This window comes from Euprymna scolopes, chromosome 24 (genome assembly GCF_053919585.1).
Source record: "Euprymna scolopes isolate OS-2025 chromosome 24, ASM5391958v1, whole genome shotgun sequence".
In the NCBI taxonomy this organism is placed as follows: domain Eukaryota; kingdom Metazoa; phylum Mollusca; class Cephalopoda; order Sepiida; family Sepiolidae; genus Euprymna; species Euprymna scolopes.
Window position 1 is genome coordinate 9993474 of NC_136505.1, and position 21855 is coordinate 10015328.

General features: G+C 33.8%; 1 protein-coding gene across 2 annotated transcripts in view; it reads left to right on the plus strand.

Moving 5' to 3' along the window:
- LOC145246583 (protein VAC14 homolog) overlaps positions 1 to 21855 on the plus strand; it is a 470245-nt gene that overhangs the window by 228140 nt on the left and 220250 nt on the right. The window lies entirely within an intron of this gene.

The window sequence follows — 21855 nt, forward strand, 5'->3', positions numbered from 1 at the left end:
CGCAGATGATTCCATAATCCGCTGTGGATTAAGGTTATTTGTTTTTGTCATAAAATTTGTAGGGTTGCACAAGTCAAAGTTATTGTAGAATGTATTTTCTCCTTTCTCTGAAGTCCTACCCCTTGCTATTGGTTGACAACAATCTCAGAAAAAAAAAAAATCAATTTTACTTTATTATAATTCGAAATGTCTCTGCTCTATTGTTACTTACATGGCAAGTGCTCATCTGAGCTTCAATCTAGGGCCTCTCCTTGCCAAACTTTCACAAAAAGCACTTGTCTAGCTACAACGACCATCAAAATTTTCCTCCACTCTCTACCTGTGCCTAAATCTAAACGAAAATTCCATGAACAAAGTTTCTTTCTTAGAACTGCCCACTTGTGGAACTCTGCTACAAAACCACTATCATTTATGTTTGCGAAAATATATGCACATATTACATGGGGCTTTCACAGTAATCTGAAAAAAAAAACTATAACTAAATATTTAGAGGTTTTAAAAGAATCAGAATTAGTAATTGTATCGGAATCTGGAAAAATATTGGAATCGTCTCATCACTAATATAAAGTAGAAGAGTTATCTGCTCACAGTACAAACTTTAGGAAGTTAATTGCACTAGGGAACCATTTTTGTAAAACAAAAAAAAAATAATTTGATTTTGTTATTATCAAACAATTAAATTCATCCAATGTTAATGTTGTGGTGGCACCCACTCATATACATATGTGGATAATATTACACATAAATAGCAAGACTCGGTTAGTCTGAGTATGTGTTAACCAGAAGCCACCGAAGGCCGAGCCGAGAGCAGATATGTTCTTCAGCCAAGACTCTCTTACTTGACAACCATTATGTAAATTACTGTAAATATACTTTTCCTAATACACTTCCTATTGATCTACCTTTGTTTGTTGAGTCTTCATTTGTATTGCCTTATACGTCATTTGGTTCAACCTGCAAACATAACAGTTGTCGACGAAGATGAACGTCAAACATAACAGTTAATGATATTTTTCAACATTTACTCAATAAATTAAATATTTCCTAAAAAATACAAGTTTTCAAATTTACTAGATGTCTGATCAAAATTTAGGTTCAGGCCAATATTTTCAAAGGAGGACCCAAGATTATTTGATGAGTATTTCTATTGTGCTGTTGTGCATTTTGGGGAGGAAAAATATTTGTGTAATTGTCATATACCATTAATTTACGATGATTCATCAAGGGGTTAAGAAATACAAGTTTTCAAATTTAGTATCCTATCGATTTTCAAGAGAATTAAAGTTTGGTAGTATTTTAAATTTTTATCAAATTAACCCTTTATGACCTGGTTGAACTAATTCGTTCAGTCGTAAATAAATCAATATGCCGTCACCTGTCTCAGAGATTGGATGATTTCATTTGTTGTCATTAACACACTTTTTTCAATCACTATAGATAATAATCAAGGTAAGTTTATGAAATGCAAAAATTCTCAGTGGTAGTTTAACTATTTACAAAATAAAAGATCATTATAGTGAAAATATCTTAAAATCATAGTATCATTAACCTTAAAACTAAAATTATTAATAAATATTCATCTACATCATAACTTAGGTCATAAAAGGTTAATACACACATACAGCAACATTTTTTGCTTTATATATTTTGTTATGGATAAAAGTGACTCTATATACAAGGTTGCGGACTAAGTAATTTCCAAGTGTTTTCTTGGATGTCTGAAGGTGGAAATAAACAAAACAGTCGCTAGTTGATGACGTCAGAAAATGTGGTCAAATTCTGTCATATTTCTTTACTCTGATTAGAAAAGATATATTCGAAGTGATTGCCATGATTTCTTTCCTTTTTTTTCCTAATGAATCACCATTTATCAAGGCCAAAAACTACTCGAGGATAAGGGTTACTGAGATGTGCGAACTATTGTATGATACGATGAGATGATTGGAACTGATGAATGGGATGAACAAATAAAGTATTAGACAAAAATTAGTTCTAAGTGACACTCTCCTGGAGGTTGATGGTTCAATCCTCAGTGCTGGTGACACTAAGAATGCAACTGCAAATTATTTAAGACTTCCACTTGGTCCTGGCTGACAGAACAAGAGCATGCTACCTCCGTGGATTAAATAAAGTATTCTATTCAAAATTCTGTACAGATTTCAGAGTTCCACAGAAAGATTCTTGAGTTTGACAGAAAGTATCCTGAGTTTGGCCATCTACACCCGATGAAGGTCAGAGGTTACATCAACTGAAACATTGTGAAAATAACACTCAAGATGAGAACAGTAATTTGAATAATCCAAATGGAACGGACACAATTTTAATTATTCATTGAGATGATTTATATCAAGTATTTTTTTTTTACATTAGATTTGAAAATGACCATGTTGTAGTCTGCAGAGAAGCATTCTCATTGTCATGTGTTCCACAGATAGGTTGCATATTATTAATTACCAGCAAAGATACCTGTGCTTCACGCAGGACTTTGCTTTATGCTTTGATACCTGCAAAGCGGTTACCTCTTGCAGTAAGTGGATGTTATGAGCAACTGTTGCTTAAGATGTTTAATTTTTTGAACTTCCTTCTGAAGTGACTGAAATACATCCATGAACTTTAAAGCAAATAGATTGTGTCAAAGTTGACACATATGTTGTTACACATAAAAATTGAAACAATTACAAAAAATCACAATCGTTAAAATTTGTTTAATATAACAAACACATTTTTATCAAAAATATAGTAAAGTATTACAAATATAAGTATAGTAAAATAGTATTGTTTTATCGTTACTTCCATGGCAAGTGCTCGTCTGAATTCGAATCCCTGGTCCACCCACGCCAATCTTTCACGATAGACACCCGTCTAGCTGAAACCACTGTCAAAGATTTTCCCCACTCTTTATCTGTGCCAAAACTAAAACGTAGATTCCATGAACAAAGCTTCTTTCTTAAAAGTGCACGCCAGTGGAACTCTCTTCCGTTTGCCTGTTTCCCACCTGACTACAACTTAGATGTCTTCAAGTCCAACATAAACAAATTCCTGATGAACCGTCCCCTTAAGTAAGACACTTTATCAAATCTCCAATACTAACGATTACTACGATACTATCCCATTGATTACTGTACATGCAATAACCCTTATCCCTGAGTGGCTTCCGAGCCTTGATAAGTGGTGACTTCCATGTAAAAAAAAAAAAGAAGATACCTGCGCTTCGTATCCGTATGCTCAAGTAACTGCTTTGCCGGCACACTTGCAGCAAGTGAATGTTGTAAGAACAACTATTAGCATTTTTAATTACCCCTGAAGTGACTTAAATCCAACCACTTCATCAAAATTGGTTGAGGGGATGGGGGTGGAGGAGGATGATTTGATTCAAATTCACAAAGAAGTTGGCCGGTACCATGGTGGTGACTTCCAACTTGATGTGTATCATCCCTAGATGGGGGAGTTTATGAAGAGGGCCTCATCAAATATGACTTTAATCTGTGACACTGACTATGAAAAATGGTGTACAGCATCCCTAGGTCAGAAACTATCATCATGTCAGGTTTCGTCATGATTGGTTCAATGATGTGGGCTGTAGAAGAGTATATATATACATATGCTATTACCTTGACCTTGGAAAATGGTGCGCACCATTCCTAGGTGGGGAACCATCATCATGCCAGGTTTGGTCATAATCGGTCAAGTGATGTGAGCTGTAGGAGAGTTGTACACACACACACACACGCTACTACTTTATAGATAGTTTTTGATAAAGAGAAACAGCAGACCATGAAAAAATGGATGCGTTTTTGGGTTAATAGCTATAGAACATTTGAGGTTATGGGCTCTGTTAACAGGGAAAGATCACAGATAAAGAATTGGCCAGAGATAGGTTAGTTTGAAAGTCAATTTCTAAAAGCCGTCCAACATATGTCAACATATGAAACAGACAAAAGAATTTTCTGCAAAATGTTACACCTATAAGAAATGACGTATTCTAAACAAACTGAAATTTTATGCATAGCTAGAGGCTTCATACCGTTTGTAATGGTATTACAGTGTAAATGAATATAGTAGAAACGGCTGGATTCGATCCAAGCTCAGCTGATCCAATAATATGCATTTGCATCCATTATTGACATTCCAAAAATGTTTGTTTGTCAAATTTGAATTTATTAATAGGTTTATAAAAAAAAAAAAAAAAAACAAAAAAAAACAACATAATTTTGAGCCTGGAGAAATTCAGCAAGTTTTTTTTTCTCTTTTTTTTCTCTCTCTTTTTTTTCTCTCTCTTTTTTTTTTTTTTTTAAATTTCAACAGAAACGGTTTTATATAAAAAAACTGTTATCTTTTGGCTCTTGCACATTAAATAGCGAAACAAAATCTGGTTTGTTTCATGTGGTTGTCTCTCGTTTCAAAGAATTTGTAAGAGAAAAAAATAAAGTTTTTCCGAAATTTACTTTCATTATATATATATATAACAACTTTGAAAAATTCTGTCTGGAAAGTAAAATAAAACAAACAAAGAAAACTGATTTCGTTTTTAATTTTCAGCTTGCAGATCTTGATCAAGTTAATTTGATTATTGTTGAAATTTAATTAAAAAAAAAAAAAAATTGCCTATCAAAATTCATGTTCAGCTGAGTAAATCTTGGATTATTATAAGTGAGTATTTACCCCCTCCCTTTACTACCACTGGAAGAAGTGAAATAAGGTGAGAAGGTGAAGATTGATACACAAGAAAAGGTGCAGTCTGGTCCACAAAAATGTCTGAACAGCCCCGTTTGCATTCTCTAGTGTGGGTGACTTAGGTGATTAGCAGCAAATTAACCCTTTCTCAAAGAAAGAATGTAAAGTCTGGCAAGGTGAACCTTCTAGGATTGCACAGAACAATACCTCAGTTAAACAAAAGCAAAGCTGGACTGATGGTCAAGGATGTATCCTTCACTGGTATGAACTGAAGCTATGCCAGGTGTTCGATTAAAATGTTTAATGAAATTAGTCTTTTTACTTTTTAGACATATGATTTTTTGTTAACTTTATTGTGTGAAAGATATATTTATAATTTATGAAAAGTTCTTGAATAAAAAAATAAATAAATTGTCAAGGTTTTCTAGAGATCACGAAATAGATATACTTTTGCTACATTTATCTAAAGCAGTTGTTCCCAACCTTTTTCACATGGTGGCACACTATTGAGTTTAAATTGTGTGTGTCTGTGTGTGTATATTTCTCTACAAAACTACTTTGTCAATTTTCAGTCTACATACTTGAGATTTGACATAAGAGGTATTGAGATTTAAGAAAATCTTTTTAATCAGTTTTCGGCCAGAAATTTGGCTGTCAAGAGGTCAAAGTTCAACGATTTGACCGTTGCAGATTCTACCAAACTCCTCCGCCAATTTTGGATCTAAACACTTGAAATTTTAGATGTAGGTTATTTGGACATGGATAAAACTTTTTAATTTGATTTGAGCTCAAAACAATGTTAAGGAGTCAAAATTGGGGTCAAAGTTAAAAAAATTTGACCTCTGCAGTCTCTATCAAATTACTCAACCAATTTTTTGTCTAAACATTTGAAATTTTACATGAAGTGTGTTCAGATATAGGGCAAGCTTTTTAATCGGTTTTTGGCCGAAAATTTGGCTGCCAAAGGGTCAAAGTTAAAATAAATTTACCTTGCAGTTTTTAGCAAACAATTCAGCAAATTTTGTGTTTAAACATTTGAGATCTTACATAAATGGTATTCAGACATGCGGCAAGCTTTTTAATTAGTTAGTTTTTGGGCGAAAATTGTTTTGCCAAGAGGTCAAAGTTGAAAGAGTTGACCTTTGCAGACTCTACCAAACTCCTCTGCCAAATTTGGGTCTAAACACTTGAAATTCTAGATGTAGGTTACCTAGACATGAGTCAAACATTTTAATATATATATATATATATATATGCACATAAAGTTATGAAGAGTACATAGGGCCCGAGCAAAGCCAGGTTGAACTGCTAGTATATATATATATATATGCAATTAAATTCCATCAGTTGGGGGTGGGAGTTTTTATTAAAAAGCAGGCAGTATATATAACAAAACAGAATAAAATGCTAGGCAATTAATAAGACCCCCCCCCAATCAATCAGGATAGAAATTTTTTTTCCAGGGTCTTTCCTGAATGAATGTTTGAGACTACTGGTGGATGCACCAGCCCAGACTAGTGGCAACAATACTCCATGCATAGATGAATGGTGGCTTTGGAGAGATACAAATATTCTCAGGTGCGAGTAATTTTTTTTTTATTACGGTTGAGGAAACCTACCTTCTTTGCAGCAGCCTTGTCATGTCTGCTGTGCATTTGTTCCAATTCATTTTGCATGTGAATGTTAAGTTAAAGAGTTTAATAGATGAGCTCTCATGTAGGGTGTTATTAGTCATGACTATCAATGATTGAGAAGGCTTCTTGTAGTTGTTAAAGGAAAGAAGCTTAGTAGTATCAAATGTTACCATTCATTTATAATCCCATTCCACTGCGGACTGGAGGTCATTTTCTAAGGATATATCCATCTTTTCTACAATCTAATGATATTTAGTACAAATACAGGGTGGAACGATAAAATTGCCGTACTAGAAAGGACGACATGATTCCATTCCCGTTTGATGAAAACCAGTTTTCTTTCTTTGTTGCAGACCATCTACTAGTTGGCCAGTTGCATACAAATTCCAAGAGCAATAGGAGACTTCTATCATGTCTGAAAGTGACATAATGTTCAACAAGCGAGATCGGAGATGTGCCACTGTACAACTCATGCTCTCTATCGATCCAAGTTATGACAACATGACCATTGCCAGCACTCTCAAAATGCATTGCTGGATTGCTACAAATACAGACATACCCAGGGTGATGAAAACAAAATTTCCAACCACGGTTATAGTGTTTGGCAGGGTTTCAAGTGAGGGCTGCATCATGCAACCTCATATCTTCGAAGTCGGCTTTAAAGTCAACACGAAAGTGTACCTGGATATGCTGAAGAGTGTAATGATCCCTTGGTGAAATCAGGTGGCCAATGGCTGACTATGGATGTGGCAGCAGGACTCGGCACCAAGCCACAAGTCCTCCAAAGAGACCCAGGTTTGGCATCAGGAATGCTACGATTTTGTACCCTTCTCTCACTGGCCCTTTCTTACTTCCCCAACCTGAACCCGCTGGACTACTTCATTTGGTCATATCTCAAGAACATCACTAACATGACCTCTCACAACACCAAAGCCAGCCTGATCGCCACCATCTGCCGAGTATTCACTAAACTCCTGCCAACGGTTGTGGAAAAGGCATGTTTCCAGTTCCACACCCGTGTCAGGGTGATGATTGAGGCTGAAGGCGGCTACATTGAATAGATGTCAGCCCTATTACAGAATCAAGTTACCTGAATTGATTTTTTCAATAAAAGTTTTAAAATAAAGCTGTGGTGTTGTTTTCTTTAGGACAACAACTTTCTCATTCCACCTTGTGGACTTCAGTCTATTCCTAAGTTGTCCACCAAGTTTCAGTCATAAATATCCAACAGTTTTTCTTTTATCATCGTTCAATAATATGTAAGGACACTTTGATGAGTCTTCTCAGCAGGGAGTGTGATCTTGAATGGGCTTCATAGTCATCCAACCCCACATTCTGATTTTTATCTGAAGATGCCAATAATAAAAAGAAAATAAGCAATTGTTTTTTAAAGTTATCTTTTTGTAGAAAATGACACTAAAAGAAAATTGTTAGCTGCAAGAAAGAAATGTTTTAGGAGCTTTTGATAAAACTGTCATTAAAAATGATTTCTTTTTCTCCGTTCACACTTTCTATTAAAGCAGTGTAGCATGTTAGGAACCTTTCAGAGTGAACCACTTTCTTACGGATTATTTTAACCTGTAACCAGCAAAAAAAAAAAAATATATATATAGAAATACAGACTGCATTATTTTTTCTAAGTAGTCACCACTTATCAACGTCCAGAGGCCACTCGAGAATAAGAGTTAATGAGTGTGCAGTAGTCAATGGGACAATATCGTAGTAATCGTTAGTCATGGAAATTTGGTAAATTGGATTACTTAAGGGGATGGCTCATCAAAAACTTGTTTACGTTGGACTTGAAGATGACCATGTCAGTTGGAAAGCAGGAAAACGGAACAAAGTTCTACAGGCATGCAATTTTAAGAAAAAAACTTTGATTAACCAAAACCAAATATTCAAACATCTGAAAAAAAAAAAATGGCATTTACAGAAACAAACAAACATAAAGTAAATAAATCCGACTTGGCTTTTCTTTTTTTTTTTCAACACAAATCATTTATTACTGTATTTCTTTCTCCCTATCTTGACGCTGGCTTAAAAGTCTCTCTCTGTGGGGCCATATGTCCATCTCACCTAGCAAGCGTTTTTCCATCTACTTCACTACACGCCATCCATAGACAGCTATTTCTCATCTTCGACTTTACATGTGCATTTTTTTCAACCACCCTTTTCTTTTGCCGACCATCTGGTGTCCTTTTTTCTTTTTCTTGTCGTGCCAGCTCGCACACACTTCTTAATTAGCATATGTGCTTTTTTCGGCTACTGCTGCTAATATCCTCACAAGTCAGCTATCTTGCAGGGCTTGCTGATATTTTCCTATGTGCTCATACGTGCTCTGTTACGTTATTATAAAATTTATCACACTCCAAAATAAAGACAGAAATAAAGGAAGAAAAGAATTATATATGTATTTATGTATGTGCATATATATATATATATATATATATATATATATATATATATATATATATACACATACACACACACTATCAGGGAGACGCCACGTTGCCCGGGATTGAATAATCAACGCATGTTTTACCCTCCCATATTTTATTGTCATTCAAATCGGTAAAATCGCCCATTTTTCAATCCTCTACGCAGTTACTTAGTTCAAAATACATTGAAGTCTACATTGCACTGTAAAGAACCTACTGTTGATTTTATAAAATTATTTTTATATAGTGGCTTGAATTAAAGTTTAAAATGCAAAATTCAAGTATCATGGTGCAATTGTGTTTTAAACAGAAACATTCATTTTGAATACCCCCTGTCACATCAAAGAATCTACTGTTGATTTTATATGGCTGCCCATTGTCTATGATCATTGTTTCGAATTTGTGAGAAAAAAATTGGTTGACAAAGAGGATGTAACTCTAATAAAGATCGACAGGGGGATTATCTCCCTTTCATCGCCAAAATTCAATGACCATAAAATATAGACTCACAGAAATACGAAAATATCTACAGAGCTAGTAACTTTTCTCCTTTCTTTTCCAAACAACAACTGACATACCTGATGGAGGTCGAAGTACAATTTAACCGAAACGTTGCACAAATGAAACTCAAGATGAGAACGATAGTCCGATCAATACAAGTAATATAAAATATTTATTTATTTAAAATTAATATTTCGGCGATAGATTCCATCTTCATAATTTTATACATTTTTTTTCTATTTTTTCTCAACATGATGGTAAAGTGGAGAAAAGTTTGTAAAGAGTCCGCACGTTGTTCATCAGTGGTGTTATTTTACAAATGTCAGAGGAAAAGAAAAGAAAAAAATGTATAAAATTTTGAGGGTAGCGTCTATTGTTGAAATATTAATTTTAAACAAATAAATATTTACTTATTTTCATAATATTGCGTTGTAATTTGGCTCATAAACGTATTTCTATTTTAAAATTTAAACAACACTTATATCATGGAAAACACAACTCTGACTTTAATTTTAAAAAAATTTAAAATAAAAACTTCATTAACTTTCATTTATTAGTAAATGCTGCAGTTTTCACTAAAATCAGAAACTTTTCTAAGTTTTTTTTTTTTTTGAATAAACAATATTAATCTTTTGGTTAAAAAAAAATCACAAAAAAAAAAAAAAAAAGGAAAAAAGTCACTTTCGTTTTCATTGCTGTGAAATATTTGTTCGAAATTTGATCATTCTTGTGTGCCTGAAATAAGGGGTTTTATAAAGTGATATTATATTTCTTGTATTCTGCAGTAAGTTGAGTGCTTATCAATAAGCTGATATCAAATTATGATATGTATTAAATATCAGACAAGTAAAAACAATGGTTTCTATTTACCTATATATCTATATATATATATCTATTATTAACGGAGATTTTATATCTATCTGGAGCCGAAACTTTCCGAGGTGAAGAGTAGTGTAGTATCTGTTCTATTATCATGATACCATTTCTATAGGCATTATATCCTCCTTTTTTGATAGTAGTGTAGTATATGTTCTGTAGTCATAAGACCATCCTCCCAGACATTATCTCTTTGGAAAATAGGTAGTATAGGATATGTTCGTTAATCATGATACCATCCTCCCAGGTATTACCTCCTCTTTTTTGTGGAGTGTAGTATCTCTTCTGTGGTCATGACATGATCCTCTCAGGGATTACATCTTTTTTTTTTTTTTTGAGGGGGGAGGTGGATAAGTGACATACTGGCAAAAATATAAAGAAAATCATAAAGTAAATATTTGGAGCTATGTCCATAAATAATTTGAAAAAATTGCAAACACTTAAATTATCAGATCTTTAGCTTTTTAAAATGAAGCAACGAACCAACCGTTCGCGAATGCGCAATTAACAAACAGCGTCAAAAACCAAGATTTTTTTTTTTTTCATTTTAAAAAGCTAAATTTGCAATGTGGTAACATCGCTGACGTCTTGGTCCAATCGACAGTGTTCACTTACGAACTTAACTTTTGCAAGTTCGCGTTCACCATGTTACATTTTTTCTTTTAAAATTCTTAACTTATGTGCGTCAACCACACGGCATTTTTTTTTTCTTTTAATAACACGATAAGATCGTAGGGAAGTCCTTTTTCTTTTTTAATTTAATTGTATTTTACGACCAGCCTCCCCCCTCCCCAGTCTAATAAAAAAGTATGAAAATCACTGGATGCGTTTTTTTTTGTTTTTTTTTAAAGTTAGCCAAAAATCTGCAACACAACCTTATTCTTTTATTCAGGGGTTGGTCAATTTCTGATGATCGCACTGTCCAGTTTTCACAATTCATTGAGTTAGTAATGTCCAAATTTTATTCTGTTTGATCTTGTCTAATCATTTGTTTTTAAGTTTTTCTTTGGCGCAGCCAAGCTTCCTGCGATTTAAGACATCCATGTTTCCACGATGGTTTATCCAAGAGGGAATGAACACTCTACATGATCATATCAGCGTAATAGATCCATCCTTAGACCCCCCCCCACACATATGTTGGCCAAATCTAGTGTTCTGACTTGATGTGTTGGATTTTGTTTTGATTTCACATTGCAGATCCATCTGATAATGGATCTGTGGTTGTGCTACATTTGTTGTTGATCATCATTCATTTGAAATGAATGATGAATCTTGTTGGTATTCATTTCCCCCGGTATCTTTCTAATTAGATTTTTTCTAGAAACACATCGGGTACTTATAGGAGGGACCTTGTGAAGGTTGACAACATTCCTAAGTGAAAGTATTTCTATGAAACGAACTAGATTCACCCAAGTTGTCAGTCTGTGTCGTTAATCACCTAGCCACCATGATTTCCCTTGTGCTGCAGTTGGGTACCAGGGGGCCGGGTAAGGACGTACCATTCAATGGCACATAATATGATGCTTCTAACACAGCTGCTATGCAACATTGTCTCTTTTTTTTTTTTTTTTTTTTGTAAATATGTGTGAAAATTACTGAATTTGATGCACTAAATTAACAAAACAAAAGAAGCCAAATGTCTCCCTGTGTTTCTGCAGTCGGGTTTAGGTAAATGAAGATAGCACGTATCAGGTTCTACTTGATCTCATAAATCTTAGCATCTCTTCATATAGCTACTAGAAAAATACCCGTCACAGAACGAGAAAATTTAATCTCCCAAACAGAACCATTTTACACCACTTTTATGTCATCTTACAAGCATTAAAATCAAGATGCAATGATACTAAACCTTACGTCTAGAATCAATATTCCAATTTAAAACATCTAAAAATTAAGGCTCAAGTGTACGAGATCTTAAAAAGCAAAAAACTTCAAGTTCAGGAATTTCTTTAATGACTACAAATCAGCTTTAATGCAAATCTGAAATATTTAGATTTTCAAATTTGTAGTCAATTTTATGTCCCCTAAAAACCTTTTATAATACTCTAAAGAAACTTTAATTTCTGGAATATTTATTAATTCATTTCTAATATCCATTGTTAAACTTCCACAAATATCAGAGGTATTGAAATTCGTATGAAGGCTTCCACCACTTTTTTGACCTCTTTGCATTAAACTAAATTAAACTTAATATAGACCACATTACCACCCCGTACACCTAGCAGCTGAGTTTTCTAAATTCATAATGATCGCTTAATTATTTTAGGAGTGAATTCTGTGCACACAAATATACAAACATATAAACATATCTAATTTTATATATAGATAGAGGTAGTAGTTGTGTTAATAAGTATAGAACTCAATGGATTATGGTAGATCTGATGGGTTAGAATTTAATTTTAAATACAAATCAATTTGTATCTACGATATTCTTTTAAATAAATACATATTATTAATAATAAAAAAAACGTTTGCAACTAAACCAGAAAAATTACTAATAAAATCAGTTGAATAATTGTAATACTTTTGTAGCTATACATTTTCTTAGTGCTTGTTTTTTTGTTTTTTTTACAAGGGAGTTACCAGTTATCAAGGCCTGAAGGCCACTCGAGGATTAGGTTTAATTAGTGTAAGGTGGTCAGTGAGACAACAGCGTAGTGATCGGCAGTGGTTAAAATTGGTTACAATTTGACTATTCAAGGGGACGGCTCAACAAGAACTTGTTTACATTGGACTTGAAGGCAGCGATGTTGTAGTCAGCTGGAAAGTAGGCCAGCGGAGTGCAGTTCCGCAGGCGGGTAGTTCTAGAAAAAAAATGCTGTGTTCATGGAATTTACGTTTAGATTTAGGCACAGATAGAGAGTGTGGGGAATTGTTGATAGTGGTTTTAACTAGCCGAGTGTGTATTTTGGATGTTTTACAGGGAAGTGGTGGTGGTGGGGGGGGGGGCGTAGATTGGAACCGAGTCGAATACTTGCTATGAAAATAACAGTTGAGAGAAGATAGACTCGCAATGTCTCTTCCGTGAGGAAGATTGACAAGATTTTAATTTCTGCTGGTAAAGTAGCTAACAAGCCTCTACACTTAGTGTGGAGTTGATCGTCGGTAAAATCAATGCTGAAACAAAAAAGTCACGAGATGCTTTTAAAAATCTGTTTTCTGTCGGGAGGAAGTCGATCGGTTGTAAATGTGAAGAATTCGATCCTTTTTCTTCATTAGCGCGTTTCACTTGAGTTGTGTAAGAGGATTACACGACTCCAATTGAATCAGCTGACATAGTTTTCGCAGTTTAATGATCAAATTAACTCCAAAGGAGAAGCTTATTTTCTTACTCATTTCTGATTCAGAGGCACCTTCTCTCTTCTGCCCTCTTTCTTCTTTCTCTCTCTCTTTTTTACTTTCTCTTTTTTTCTTTATTCTACCCTCCCTCCATGATTTTCTTCTTTTTTTTTTTTTTTTTAAACTATATCACTTTCATAGGAACTTTCTTTTGTTCTTTCTGTTGATTCTTTATCTTCTTCCATTTCTATTTCCTCCTTTAACGAAGGATGTGAGGGAACTTTATCATAGCATAAACTATCATTAATGAGATTGTGTGTTTCGGAATTTTTTTTAGATGACGATTCATTATTCGTATTATTTGGATTCTTCGGACTACTGTTCTCATCTTGAGTTATTCACACAACATTTCAGTTTGTCAGTAATGAGCTGTTTGCAATATTCACGTGGTGTGTAGCACGACATCGCATTTGTGGGTTTTTTTTTTTTTTTTTTTTTTTGAGACATGCTTGGGCTGCTGAAAGAATGAGTCAAATGATTTAAAAACCAGTGAAACCAGTTTATCACTTATGACTAGGGCTTGGACAACAGCATATTCTTTTCATTGTTTGGATTCTCGAGTGTGTATCCGTTGATATCTTATATGCTTTTATATAGAGTGATGTGGTTCTCGGTTGATTAACTGTGTCGGATATATACTTGTCATAGCCCTACTTATGACCTGCCTCAGAGCATCTACAAGATAAATTTTACAATATACATACACGACGTGTAATATATTTGAGAACAGATTTATACATACACAGAAATTGTACTTAGAAACTGATAACTTTTTTTTTTTTTAAACTATTAAAAATATTTTTGATGATAAGAATAAATATATTGTTTCGTAATTTTATTCATTACAGTCTCCTGCAGTTTTCATAACGGCTTTTACATGAGATAGGAATCATCTGCATGCTAGGATCAGGCGGCCTTTAGTCATATTGGACATTTCTTTAATTATGAAAGCTTTTAGGGATTATTTAGTATTATAAGAGTGCTCGTTAACCTCTTTCTCAGCCACATTCCTTACACAGTAGTCAAAAGGATTTAAATCCGGTGAGCTCAAATGTGGGAGGTCACGTGATCATGAAAATAACATCTTTCTTTGCTGGATTTAAAAATTTTAGGCATTTATTAACTTTGCTGAAGCAGCTTTTGATTCTGTTTTCTGACGTAAAAATTACTCTTTTGATCCACAATGTTCTTTTGCAATTAACCTCGTGTATCTTATAGTATTACCACCAATGGTGTGCTGTACTTGACATATTAGTACAGGTATTCTCATGCTTTCAGTGTGTCTAGAATGTCTCTTATGTTTCGATAACGGTGGTATCTTTATGCATTTTGCTTTTAACCCTTTTGTAAACAAAAGAAAAATCAACTTTTAAAAACGGTTCTATTCAGCATTTATAGTTGCAATAACTATGTGTACCTCTTTTTTGTTCTTTAAGTGTATGGACTACCATTAAAATATAGAAAATAAAATTTCTTAATTTTTGAGATGAGGGTTGATAATTCGTATTATTTGGATTACTGTTCTCATCCTGAGTGTTATTTTCACAACGTTTCATTGATGTTACCTCCGACCTTCTTCAGGTGTATCTTGTTGAATTCTGGAATCTTTTTTTTTTTTTGTCAACTTCTGGAATCTTTTTTTTTGTCAACTTCTGGAATCTTTTTTTTTTGTCAACTTCATGAATCTTCTTTTTTTTTGTCAACTTCATGAATCTTCTTTTGTCAACTTCTGGAATACTTTTTTTGTCAACTTCTGGAGTACTTTTTTGTCAACTTCTGGAATACTTTTTTTGTCAACTTCTGGAATCTTTTTTGGTCAACTTCTGGAAGTCCTGGGTAATTTTGTAATTGTATTTGGAGCATCACCCACACTAGAGATTGGACCTTCAACCCCCAACTTACCAAGTACTTTATCCACTATGCCACGGGACCTTGCAATGTTTGCCCTCAACCACCTGCCACACCATGAGAATATCATTCGTTTAAAGAAACTATGATTATGTCATTTACATATACATCTTGTTCTGCACACATCTTTCTATACTCTTGGGATTTAATCTTCCTTTGAAGTCATTAACGAAAGAAGAAATAAAAAAAAACACCGGAATGGAATGAGTGAAACATTGTGAATATGCGTTTATGCTTGCCTTTAAAATTTGTGCATAATTCCATACAATTATATCTGATAGGATTTGAACTCACTACATCGGATTCCATAATCTGCCACGGCATCCATTACACCCCTCTCCTCACCCACTTTAGTTCACGAATGAGATTCTAATAACGGAAAGTAATGTTGACACACAAAAAAAATGTAACGGTTTGGAATTATAAGATTCTTTCGATCTGAATCGACAACATTTGTTGAAGAATTTCCTTAATTTTCCCATCAAAATTTGTCTCTTCAATTTTTATTTTACATTTTTGTAAAAGATTTTTTATTTTCTACAATGACAAAGCAATTACTGTCATTGGCTGAGGAAATTAGTATGGAAGTGGTGTTAAATTCTATGAGTTTTTTTTTTTTTTTAATCTAAAAAAGAAATGATTGTTGCCAATGAGTGGAAAATTTCTTTCTCAAAGTGATGGCTCCACACACATTTATGAAAATTATATATTTTAGATGCGTCCGTATTTCTGCAATGGAATCTCCACCCATTCTTGCTGTGAATGTTTTAGGAGAACAGAGGAGACGTGGATTAGAGCACTGTCGAGTATCTACCATGAAAATAATGATAGAATAGAAAAAGATTAGCAATCTCTCTTCTATAAAAGAGAGACTGTAGAGAAGAGAACGTCACCTCACTAGATTTCGAAATCGTTTTCTGTTAAGGCAGGAAAGATGGCTCTAAGCGGCCCATCCCCAGATGTGGCAACGGTATTCCATCTTTGAAGTGTCTGTCTCTTATGCAGGTAAAGGACAATGTCAGAAGTGAAATATTTTCTAGAATAGTAAGTTAATATTAGGTTGAAAAGAAAATTCTTGCAGAATTATTAATTTTGATTTCAAATGATGTATTTTCAAATAAGTTTTCATTATAGTACCTTTACTTTACATATCATTTTAAAAAGCGTTTTGGTTCTGTCCAATCGTTTAAATTACAATCGTTTTAAAACAATTGTCTTTTCAGAACATTGAATACAAGATAGAAAAAAAAAAACAAATTCGCAAAATTTTCTTATTTCAATTCAAGCTAGGCTGAAAAGCTGCTATCAGCGAAGCGTTTGGCACAGGAATCACTACTGAACACACAGCACAATGGTGGTTTAAGAAATTTTGTGGTGGCGACGAGAATCTTGAAAATGATGAGCATAATGGTTAGCCATTGGATGTTGACAACGATCAAGTAAGAGCCTTAATCAAAACTAATCCACATGCAACTGTTTAAAAACTTGCTTCTGAATTAGACGTTACATATGCGATGATTTCCAATCACTAGAGAGATTGGAAAGACAAAAAAACTTGATAAATGGGTGCCTCATGAATTAAACGACAGCCAAAAGAAATGCAGTTATAAAGTGTCATCTTCCCTTTTTATAACGTAACAAGAATGATTCGTTTCTTGACCGGGTTGTGACTTGCGATGAAAGTGGATTCTTTATGAAAACCCGCTGATGGTCAGCTTAGTGGTTAGACGCTGACGAAGCTCCATGACAGTTCACAATGCTAAAAATGCACCAAAAGAAGGTCATGCTGACTTTCGTGGTCTGTGACTGGTCTCATCCATTATAGTTTTTTTATATAGAGGCAAAACCATTACGGCAGAGAAGTACTGTCAATAAATGAATGAAATGCATCAGAAACTTCAACAACAACACCCAACATTAAACAGAAAAGGTCCAATTTTCATCCACGACAATACCTGACCGCATGTTTCTAAACTGACCCTGCAGAAGTTGAACGAATTAGGCTACAAAACTCTGCCTCATCCGCCATACTCTCCAGACGCCTCACCTACTGACTATCACCTTTTCAAGCGTCTCAACAACTTTATGTGTGAGAAATGCTCCAAAAACCTAAACGATATCAAAAACGCCTTTAGCAACTTCATCGCCACCAGAACGCAAGATTTTTATGTTACTGGCATAAATACACCTATTTTGCGTTGGCAAAAGTGTTTCAAATGTTTTCTGATGGTGCTTATTTTGATCAATAAACTTTTGTTTGAGCCGAAATATGTTTATCTGAATTTAAAAGTTAAAAACCGCGAGAACTTTCTTGTCAACCGGATATAATCATTTCGGGTCTTAGTAAGACGAGGAGGAAGAGGAGGAAGAAGAAAAAGAGTAACTCTCACAGTTGAACTATTTTTTTTTTATTTACTTAAATTCTAACATGATTATATTTTTACTTATATTCTAATAAAAATAATTAAAAATTATTCATTTAAATCGGTAAAACGTTTTACTAGAATGGAAAGAAAATAATTTTTTTTTTTTTAAAGAAACATTCTATAATAAAAAAAAAAAACGACAGTTTGGAAACTCTTTAAATTCTTCTTTTTTTTTTTTTTTTTTTTTTCCGAAATTGACAGAAAATGAGTTCTTCAACTCCATTGAAGTGACCACTCAGCAAGAATGAAAAGAGATATTCAAAAGAAATTTCCTTTAAGAGTAACGCCTTTTCATCGTGTTGGTGAATAAGACAGTGATTTTAAAATATACTTGTTGAGTTTTTAGTGGTCGTAGTTGAGTTTCCTTAAAAACCCAGTTAGGGGACTTCCCTTGTTTACGTTACATTTCAAAAATAATAATAATGGCCGATCAATGGATCGTGAACTCGTGAAAGTACATGCTTTATGTAATAATGTAGTATATTCAACTAATTTCGACATGAAAATTGCTTTTTTGTTTTTTGTTTTTTTAATAGAAGTTCGATTTTTCGAGCTTTGATCTTCGTTATTATTGCGAACAGGCACCAAAATTTCTTTGTTCTGTCATACAAGAAACTTTATCAGTCGGTCTGTCCTGCTCAAGTCTGAAATCGTATTTTCATAGCATTGAATCTTAAGAATATCCGTTCTTGTTAATGTTCTTAAAGCAATCGACTGAATGACATCTAAGGTCTCTTTGTTTAAACCTACCATTTTTTTTGTTGTTTTTCTTGACTTGTTCCCCCCTCCTTCTCCCCCCCCCCCACCGTAGCTTTATCCGTAATCTTACTATTAGCAATGGGAGTAAATGAAAGACAATGCCTTTGAAAATAAGTAATTTAATCGTACATTAAAAGACCAAAGACAGAAATAAGATTGAAGTAACGAGAAGTGGAGGGAGGTGGGGGTAAGGAAAGACTCTCTTATCGTCTCATAGAATCAATCGATAGTTAATTGTGAAATAAAGAAATAAAATAAAACACCATTTTCTTACAACATGGGAACAATCATGGCTAACCTAGTTTTATGAGTGTTTATTTCCTTGCTGTTTGCATTCAAATCAATTTCCCAACTGGAGACCCTGAAACGGCACCTGAAACATTTGGATCTCGACTGCTTGTTTTATTGAATTTAATCTTTCGCTTTTTTTTTCTTTTTTTGTTTTACGCTTAACCTTTCTTTCAAAAAGCTTTTGCTCTGCGCATGCTCTGCCGATGCTCTTTTACCGTTTCTCATCATAACCTCGTTTTATGTGCATTTCTATCTCCCTAATTTACCCTCTCTCTTATGTCTAGAGAAAACAGAATGTATGTCTACAGCTGAACCACAGCTTAACCTAAACATGACTATTCACAGTAAACCCATCAAACAGGTCACCCAATTCATTTATTTAGAGCATAAACTGACTTTCTCCAGTGATCACGAGACATTGCAACACGGAATCGGGCTGGGTTGGACCTCTTTCCAATAACATATCACCATTGTAAAACCAAAAATGATGCCGATAACTTAAAGTAAAAGTTTATTTAATTTATGTCCTCGCAATGGTTTTATATGGCTTTGATAGTATCACACGGACTGACCAACTAACCAATCACATTGAGGTGCTTCAAAGTCACGTAATGTGTTTCATCACAGGACATCATCTAATCGAAATAAAAAGACAACAAAATATCTACCCGCCATCAAATTACTTCCCTACCCCCTCTATTTTATAAAATCAAAAGTAAAACCCTTAAACGTTTTGGCCATGTCAAATAATCAACCACTGGCTTGTTAAAGTTATGCTTTAAGAGTATGTTAGAAGGCAAAAGAGGCAGAGGAAAGCCAAGGAGAAAGTGGAGAGAAAATACATTTGATTGGACATCTCTCAACAGGCGTCCATCAACCAACTTGCCCTGGATTGGGAGGAATGACAGAAAATAAGTCATGTGGGTTCACAATCCACACCAAGCGGAAGATGCAACTCATGATGATGTATGTTTATTTTCTGTAATACATAATATAAGAGGGCTGTTGTCTGTATGTATGTTTGCATGTCTAGCTAACACTAAAAAACAACAAAATGAATACCCACAAGATTAGTATTTTCTTGATCAGCATCGCCCCGGATCAATAATATCTATACTTGGTTCCCCAACAAAAGAGGGATTGAACTTAGTGATTCACTCCTGTTTGTTTGTTCACACTTTTCTCAATTACTAACTCTTGAATTTTTTTGAAATTTTACCCAAATATTAGGTATGGTGAAAGTAAATTTTTGCCAGACCGGTTTTTCCGAGATAACTCTGGTTGCCCCTCTAGGGGGCATTATAGGAGCAAATTGCCTCCAAATCGTTCATCCATTCATTTTTCAACTTTTCTTAATAACCACGCCTTGGATATTTTTGAAATTTTGCACAAACATTAATCATGGTGAAAGTAAATTTTTCACTCGTAGAGGGGAACCTTGTATGCTCAGCTTGTTTACGAAAAAATATATCCATTCTTATGACCATAAACTGACACAAATTTCATCGGAGAGGGACAGTTTTCCAGCCAGTTTATGCATTCTGATTTTTTAATCAAAGAGTTAATTCCCTTATGAGTTGTGTGTGTGTGTGTGTGTGTGTGTAGATCCACAGAGAGAAATGGGTTGAGTGGAGAAGAAAGAGGGAATGGGGGAGAGGGAGGGAAAATTGAAGGAGGAGGAAAGAGAGAAGAAATAAATTTTAAGAGAAATATGTTGTACTTTTGCCCTGGGTAATGCTGAATACCCCTGCTAGTATGTATGTATATATATATATATATATATATATATATATATATATATATATATATATATAAAGAGAGAAATAGAGAAAGAGAGAGAAGGGGGACATTCATACATAATGTTTAAACATTGTTTCGTTTTTGTACCCATGAGTTCTTTTGGGTTTGACCTTTTAAATTCTAAAATCTTATATTGTTTTGCCTTGGTTCAATATTATAAACAAACTGTCATTCTTGGCTTGAGTCATAGCAGAACATTTTCAATATCACAAACACCTGCTTAACACCTCTGCACCTCACAAGTACAGATCAAGTTAGGCACAAGGTTTATTAATGTAGAAGCCCCCAGCTCCCTCCAAAGGGGCTATGTCATTGTGCCACACCATGACCAAGTAAAAGTTCTGTAACTAACTTACAACTGAATTTTACCAAAGTACTTTATTTGCCTGCATAGACCTGTAGTATAGTACGGATTTATGAGTTCAACAAAATACGCCGGAAAAAGTTGGACAAGTACAAAGTGTTTTCTTTTTTTCTTTAGAGATGAATAACTTTAAATCAACACCTCAAATTTGGCAACTATCGGTCATTTTGAGTTCAGCTTGGTTTGGCAATTTATTATGAAGAGACTGACATTCGAGCAGCATTATCAAATCGTGCAAATTTATTTTATTTACATTTGATGAATGAATTTATATTTGATGAACGAATAATGTACATTTGATTAATAAATAATTTTACAAAATGAACCTGTCAACTGGCTACCTCGTTCATGTGATTTAACCCCATTAGATTAGTTTCTTTGGAGATATGCAAATTTCCATGTCTATGCTGATAAATCAGATACAATAGACCACTTGAAAGACAACATTTGACATGTTATTGCTGAAATACAGCCTAATTTAATGCATAGAGTTTGTGAAAATTGGATTTCTAGATTGTCTTATATGTACGAGCCATATTCCAAAAATAAATCTTTGGAATAAACCATATATTTGTATAATAAAATTTTTTTTTTGTGATTTATTTTAGTTTAAAGTCTGCTGCCTCTAAAAACACTCTTTATATTTCTTTATTTAATATCTTTTCATATTTTTAATAATCGTGTTAATCTGTATAATAATTTTTATTTTTAATAATCGTGTTAATCTATATAATAATTTTTATTTTTAATAATCGTGTTAATCTGTATAATAATTTTTATTTTTAATAATCGTGTTAATCTATATAATAATTTTTATTTTTAATAATTGTGTTAATCTATATAAT